The sequence below is a fragment of the Salvelinus alpinus genome, chromosome 3 (genome assembly GCF_045679555.1).
Source record: "Salvelinus alpinus chromosome 3, SLU_Salpinus.1, whole genome shotgun sequence".
Classification (NCBI taxonomy): Eukaryota; Metazoa; Chordata; class Actinopteri; order Salmoniformes; family Salmonidae; genus Salvelinus; species Salvelinus alpinus.
In genome coordinates, this window is record NC_092088.1 from 18,245,452 (window position 1) to 18,252,371 (window position 6,920).

Sequence of the window (6,920 nt, forward strand, 5' to 3'; positions counted from 1 at the left end):
ACAACACAAACAACATCAATAACATCCCCCGTAATGAAACACTTGCCCCAGGCCAAATAAAGCTCCTCCTCACTCTCTATCCCGGCCCCATGGACCAATGAAGACGCTGCGCATCGGCTCCAGCTCTGACACCAACCCTAACCAACTCAAACACCCTCTGAGCTACTGACAGCCAGAGGCTTAGGAGAATCCTGAGGTCCCTGGATTCATTTGCTAAAATTCTGCCAGCTAATCTGTTAATGCGGTTGTTTTTAATAGGGTGACGGTGTATTTGTCTGTAGAATTAAGGTAGGCCTGCATCCCAAATGGTACCCTATTCCCTATGTAGTGCCCTACTTTTTACCTGAGCCTGGCCGAAAGTAGCACACTATGTGTTGAGGAATAGGATGTCATTTGGGACGCTCACAGTGCTGTGGTTGGGGATGTGCTGCTGTTTCCAGGATACTGCGAGACCATTGGTTAAAATGGGCCCGTTGAGGGTTACATTCTTGAGGGGAAAACAACATAATTGCAACTGGCCTAAATATTTCTCCACAGACCGCATGATGGAGATAGTGGAAAATGTACAGGTAACTGCCAAAATAAAGGAAACACCAACATAAAGTGTCTTAATAGGGCTTTGTGCCACCACGAGCTGCCAGAACATCTTCAATGCGCCTTGGCATAGATTCTACAAGTGTCTGGAACATGACGCTAAGCATGCTAGGATATGAATTGCTTAATTAACTGAGGAACCACACCTGTGTGGAAGCACCGTCTTTCAATATACTTTGCCTCCATTTACTCAGGCGTTTCCTTTATTTTGGCAGTTACCTGTAGGTTTGTGTCAACATTTCAATGTATCAGATCATATTCATTTTCATTCTGTGTTTTTTATACTGTGGTGAGGGATTGAATTTGATTGACGCTTGCTTTAAGGGTCTATTCCATCACCATTTTATATGGTGCTCTTTTTTTATGTTTCTGTACATGCAATCTGTTATGTTCATTTCTATGGAGGTTGTGTAAGGACGGGAAATAGCAGCATATGTTTCTGTTGGAGTTCTGGATATTGATGGCTTCCCCAGTGGACCTCTTTACTCCCAATGGGCAGTATCCACATTTGTGCACAGCATTTAATTGAATTCACTGTGTGTGTGTGTGTGTGTGTGTGTGTGTGTGTGTGTGTGTGTGTGTGTGTGTGTGTGTGTGTGTGTGTGTGTGTGTGTGTGTGTGTGTGTGTGTGTGTGTGTGTGTGTGTGTGTGTGTGTGTGTGTGTGTGTGTGTGTGTGTGTGTGTGTGTGTGTGTGTGTGTGTGTTTTTAGAGTTATTCAGAAAAGTCATACCATGCCAAAATTCTTTCTGCAGTCTTGTGGTTGTTTTTCTCAGAGAAAAAAAAGTCAGTCTAACCCAGCAGGCAGCGGGCGGCCATTTGACAAAATGTCTGACGACCGTTTGAGTCAACATAACCAGTAGTCTAGCTTAGTTAGAGCCGTCCGAGGCACGGTGCTGCGCCTACTTCCAATTAGTTTCCCCAGCTAGTATCCCCTCTTACATTATCTATCTCTGTTTTCTGTCTCTCCTGGCCTGTTCTGTCAGTGGACAAGGGAGGAGGAGGGGGTAACATAAACTGTGTGTGTGTGCGTGTAACTTTGTAGAGCATATCCCAGTTCTACCAGCAGGAGTCGGTGCGCTCTCTCTTTCTTTCTTTCTCTCTCTCTCTCTCTCTCTCTCTCTCTCTCTCTCTCTCTCTCTCTCTCTCTCTCTCTCTCTCTCTCTCTCTCTCTCTCTCTCTCTCTCTCTCTCTCTCTCTCTCTCTCCTCTCTCTCTCTCTCTCTCTCTCTCAGCCCTTTGGCAGAGAGGAGAGGGTGAGAGGGGGAGTGGGAGAGGGGGCTGGGGGCAGATGTGGGTGCCACGTTTGCATCACAGTACTGTAATACTATTCACAGCCAAGCTGGCATTTTTGCTGCCTAACTTTTAATCTGAGGAATGCTGCTCGTTACTAAACGCTCAATGTATAATCTCACTGACCAGAAAGACTCTTATTCATTCAAGTTAAGAGAGAGAAAAAAAACATTATAATTCCAACATTCAATAACATTAGGCCTAGGCCTACTACCTGTGGGAATGGAACAGTGTAAGAAGAGGGAGAAAGTAGAAAGAAGGAGAAAGTAGAAAGAAGTAGAAAGTAGAGAGAGAGAGAGAGTAGAAAGAGAGAGAGGAGAAAGGTAGAGAGAGAGAGTAGAAAGAGTGAGAGAGGAGAAAGAGAGAGAGAGAGTAGAAAGAGAGCGAGAGTAGAAAGAGAGAGAGAGGAGAAAGAGAGAGAGGAGAAAGAGAGAGAGAGAGTACAAAGACAGAGAGAGTAGAAAGAGAGAGAGAGGAGAAAGAGAGAGAGAGTAGAAAGAGAGAGAGAGAGAGTAGAAAGAGAGAGAGAGGAGAGAGAGAGGAGAAAGAGAGAGAGAGTAGAAAGAGAGAGAGGAGAAAGAAAGAGAGAGAGAGTAGAAAAAGAGAGAGGAGAAAGGGAGAGAGAGAGTAGAAAGAGAGAGTAGAAAGAGAGAGAGAGAGTAGAAAGAGAGAGAGAGAGAGTAGAAAGAGAGAGAGAGTAGAAAGAGAGCGAGAGTAGAAAGAGAGAGCGAGAGAGTAGGAACCACATGGTTGACTTGGCTGTGGCCTTGAAGTTTTTTTGTTTTTCCAACTGATGATGCCCAAAACCTCATGATTAAGTCATGCTATTTTGAAGAAAAAAGGATGAAACAATATATTCTGAGAAGAGTTGCCAGACAGTAGTGAATTCAGGGAATTCAAAACCCAAAGATTCCATCATTATTCTATTCAATGAAATTCAGCTTCAATCTACTTTCCAATCTACCGTTTTACCTGTGCTAAACAGCAAAACACAAACAAAACCAGTTCATTCCCAGCATATTGAAGTCTTGGAAGTTTGAAATGCTTTGGTGTTAACTCAGAGTGAGGGCACATAACTTTGGCAAAAATAAGATGTTTTGAAGAAAGATTTATTTGACAAGAGAATAACAACTTTAATGTAGCCTACTGCCCAAACATTTCCTTCTTCACATGTTAACATAGAGAATGAACACTAACTTTGGGCTTTTTAAACACTGATTTGAATGCAAAGCACACTGTGCTCTCTCACTGGCTGAATTAACCTTGTTTCCACATCATTTCAACCAAAAAATGAATCATGATGATGTTGAATGAATGTGGGAAACTGAATGGATTTCCAAAAAGTAATCAATGTGAGGGAATTTATTTATTTTTTTACTCAACTTTTAACCTAAATCCAATCACATGGTGATGATTATTACATATATTTTTTACGTTGAATTCAAGTTATTTGACCGTTAAACCAAATCAAAACTATACGTTGAACTGACGTCTGTGCTCAGTGGGCTGCTTACAAGACAGCTTTCCTTCTTCTGTTTGCAGTGTGAAGTTGCCCTGGATACAAGGGCATCGAAATAGAGGGTTAATGACAATACTAGCGGAGGGAAGGAGGCAGGAATAAGGATTGGGTCAGGGAGGTTCAGTCTTCAGTCTGGGCTGTAATGTGAGACGCTGAAGAAAAAACGGAATCATCAGCACATTCCTCTCAGCCTGGGGTTAGACTGAAAAAACCCCCACTAACTGTTCATGTACGTGGTTTCTCAGCTTGGTCTTGATGCATAAACAAAAAGCCAGGGAATTTACTGGTCCAACAAGAGAGGTTGGGTGGGGTTGGGGGGCTGTAATCTCCAACCCTCAGGGGTAAATTACCAGTTTCATCACCTTGTCAGGTAATTATGGTAATCCGTTTAAAACACTCCGATATCAGGCATAACAGGGAATAAACCGGAAATGGGAAATAGTTTTTCGAATGCAGTATTTTTCCAGCCTAAGGGCAGCCAAATTCACAACGAGAAAGCTATCTCAGAAACCTTTTTGGGAATACTGGGCAGCTATTTGAGGATATTTTACCAAAAGATAGTCCATGATAGTTTCACAGGGTATTTTATTTTACACTGAATGAAATATAAATGCAACATGTAAAGTGCTGGTCCCATGTTTCATGAGCTGAAATTAAACATTCAAGAAATGTTCCACATGCACAAAAAGCTTATTGCTCTCAAATGTGTTTACACCCCTGTTAGTGAGCATTTCTCAATTGCCAAGATAATCCATCCACCTGACAGGTGTGGCATATCAATAAGCTGATTAAACAGCATGATCATTAGACAGATGCACCTTGTGCTGGGGACAATAAAAGGCCACTCTAAAATGTGTAATTTTGTCACAACACAATGCCACAGATGTCTCAAGTTTTGAGGGAGCGTGCAATTGGCATGCTGACTGTAGGAATGTCCACCAGAGCTGTTGCCAGGGAATTGAATGTTAATTTCTCTACCATAATCCGCCTCACAACCGCAGACCACGTGTAACCACGCCAGCCCAGGACCTCCACATCCAGCTTCTTCACCTTCAGGATCATCTGAGACCAGCCACCCGGACAGCTGATGAAACTGTGGGTTTGCACAACCAAAGAATTTCTGCAAAAACTGTCAGAAACCGTTTCAGGGAAGCTCATCTGCATGCTCATCGTCCTCACCAGGGTCTTGACCTGACTGCAGTTTGGCATCGGAACCGACTTCAGTGGGCAAATGCTCACCTTCAATGGCCACTGGCACACTGAAGAAGTGTGTTCTTCACGGATTAATCCCGGTTTCAACTGTACGGGAAGATGGCACACAGCATGTATGGAGTCATGTGGGTGAGCGGTTTGCTGATTTCAACGTTGTGAACAGAGTGCCCAATGGGGGCAGTGGGGTTATGGTATGGGCAGGCATAAGCTACGGGCAACGAACACTATTGCATTTTATCGATTGCAATTTGAATGCACAGAGATACTGTGACGAGATCCTGAGGCCAAAGCCATGCCGTTCATCCGCCGCCATCACCTCATGTTTCAGCATGATAATGCACAGCCCAATGTCGCAAGGATCTGTACACAATTCATGGAAGCTGAAAATGTCCCAGTTCTTCCATGACCTGCATACTCACCAGAGATGTTACCCATTGAGCATGTTTGGGATGCTCTGTATCAATGTGTACGACAGCGTGTTCCAGTTCCCCCCAATATCCAGCAACTTCACACAGCCATTGAAGAGGAGTGAGACAACATTCCACAGGCCACAATCAACAGCCTGATCAACTCTATCCGAAGGAGATGTCTCGCTGCATAAGGCAAATGATGGTCACACCAGATACTGACTGGTTTTCTGATCCACGCCCCTACTTTTTTTTTTTTTAAGTATCTGTGATCAACAAATGCATATCTGTATTCCCAGTCATATGAAATCCATAGATTAGGGCCTAATTTATTTATTTCAATTGACTAATTTCCTTATATGAACTGTAACTCAGTAACTCAATTGTTGCATTTATTTTTGTTCAGTGTAATACACATCCTAGTGGTCCTCATCAATCACGTTCCTCTCACAATGTACATCCTGGCCATAATGTGGTGGCTTTGGGCTGTGAGGACAGCTTCACCACAGTGAGTGGGGCTAGGCTGTGATTTATGCTGATAAAGGCCTGGGAGTCATTTATGTTATCTGGAGAAGTGCTGCCAGCCTCCGGCCAAAACCTCATCCCTTATCAGCCATGCGTTCTCTCTCCCCCGGGAGAGGAGGGGCACGGCCCTGGCCTGCACTCTCTTCCACATCTCCTGTAGTTTAAAAATATATATTTAACCAGGCAAGTCAGTTAAGGATAACACTGGGCCGATTGTGTGCCTCCCTATGGGACTCCCAATCACGGCCAGATGTGATGCAGCCTGGATATGAACCAGGTAATGCAGTGACACCTCTTGCACTGCGATGCAGTGCTTAGACCACTGCTCCACGCGGGAGCCCCAAGTGTTCTGCGAGACTACAATAAGATTATATAGCTGTAACTGCTCATTGCTCAATATTCCCAAGCTGGGATTTCATTTTGATTATGAATATTCCCGTAGCTGAAGACCAGCATGAACAATACGTTTTCTGGTCCGAAATGTCTTCTGATCTTCATGAGAAAATAATAATTGTGTAATTATCTGGAAGTACAATTACACATGTAAACAAAGTTGGATAGCACATTGCCTGGTTTAAGTTGGGTGGAAATGATCACTATTTTTGGTATACAACTGAAGCTCTGAATGAATATGCGGTCTTTGACAAATTAGATGTTCCAAGGTTACACAAACAACCTCTTTGGGCCCTGTGAATGTGACATGTGAAGTGACCACAACTCCATATCATAGTTATCTAAATGACATAGTGGATCATACAGAAGCTGCTGAATGTGTGTGTGTGGCAGAAGTAGAGGGTGGGCCAGTCCCTGGGGAGGCCTGCCTCTCTTTACAGTTGTCTCCTATCCAAATGTTCTGGGTGGAGCAGCAAAGAGTGTGTTCAAATGGGGTCAGTGACTGCTTCTTTTACAACACAGAGCCTCTCATAGTTCCCATCATTTAAAGGCTTGCTGTATTTCATTGTACTTTACATAGAGTTTGTTGGCACAGTCTGAGAATGATCCTATATGTGTCATTTGTCTGGGGTGAGAGAACTGTCTACAGTATTGTGGTACGTTAAGCTTATTGCCTGCTCTGTGACGGTGTAATAAAACCCATGTGCTCACAATCACTGCAGTAGAAGACATTTCAACAAGTAGCTGTAGTATTACTGGTGTATTAGTAACAAAGTTGTAAATGTTTCTTCCCTCCATAGTGGTGCTCTCCCTGCTGGCCTGTCTGAGCTCCTCTGTCTGTGAGGTGAGGAGGACAGCCACCCTACAGACCCTGGCCCAGGTGGACAGCTCTCCCTTTCACCCCACCATCGACAGGCTGCTGAGGACCACCGAGGAGCTCATCACTGACATCACTCACCGCAGCCAGGTCTCTCTCCCTC

The 6,920-nt window shown here is 43.9% G+C and overlaps 1 non-coding gene across 1 annotated transcript; it reads left to right on the forward strand.

Moving 5' to 3' along the window:
* Window positions 1-6,535: 6,535 nt before the first annotated feature.
* On the forward strand, window positions 6,536-6,655 carry LOC139571704 (small nucleolar RNA ACA64). Its single transcript, XR_011674342.1, has one exon. It is a non-coding gene; the product is annotated as a small nucleolar RNA ACA64 (small nucleolar RNA).
* Window positions 6,656-6,920: the final 265 nt, after the last annotated feature.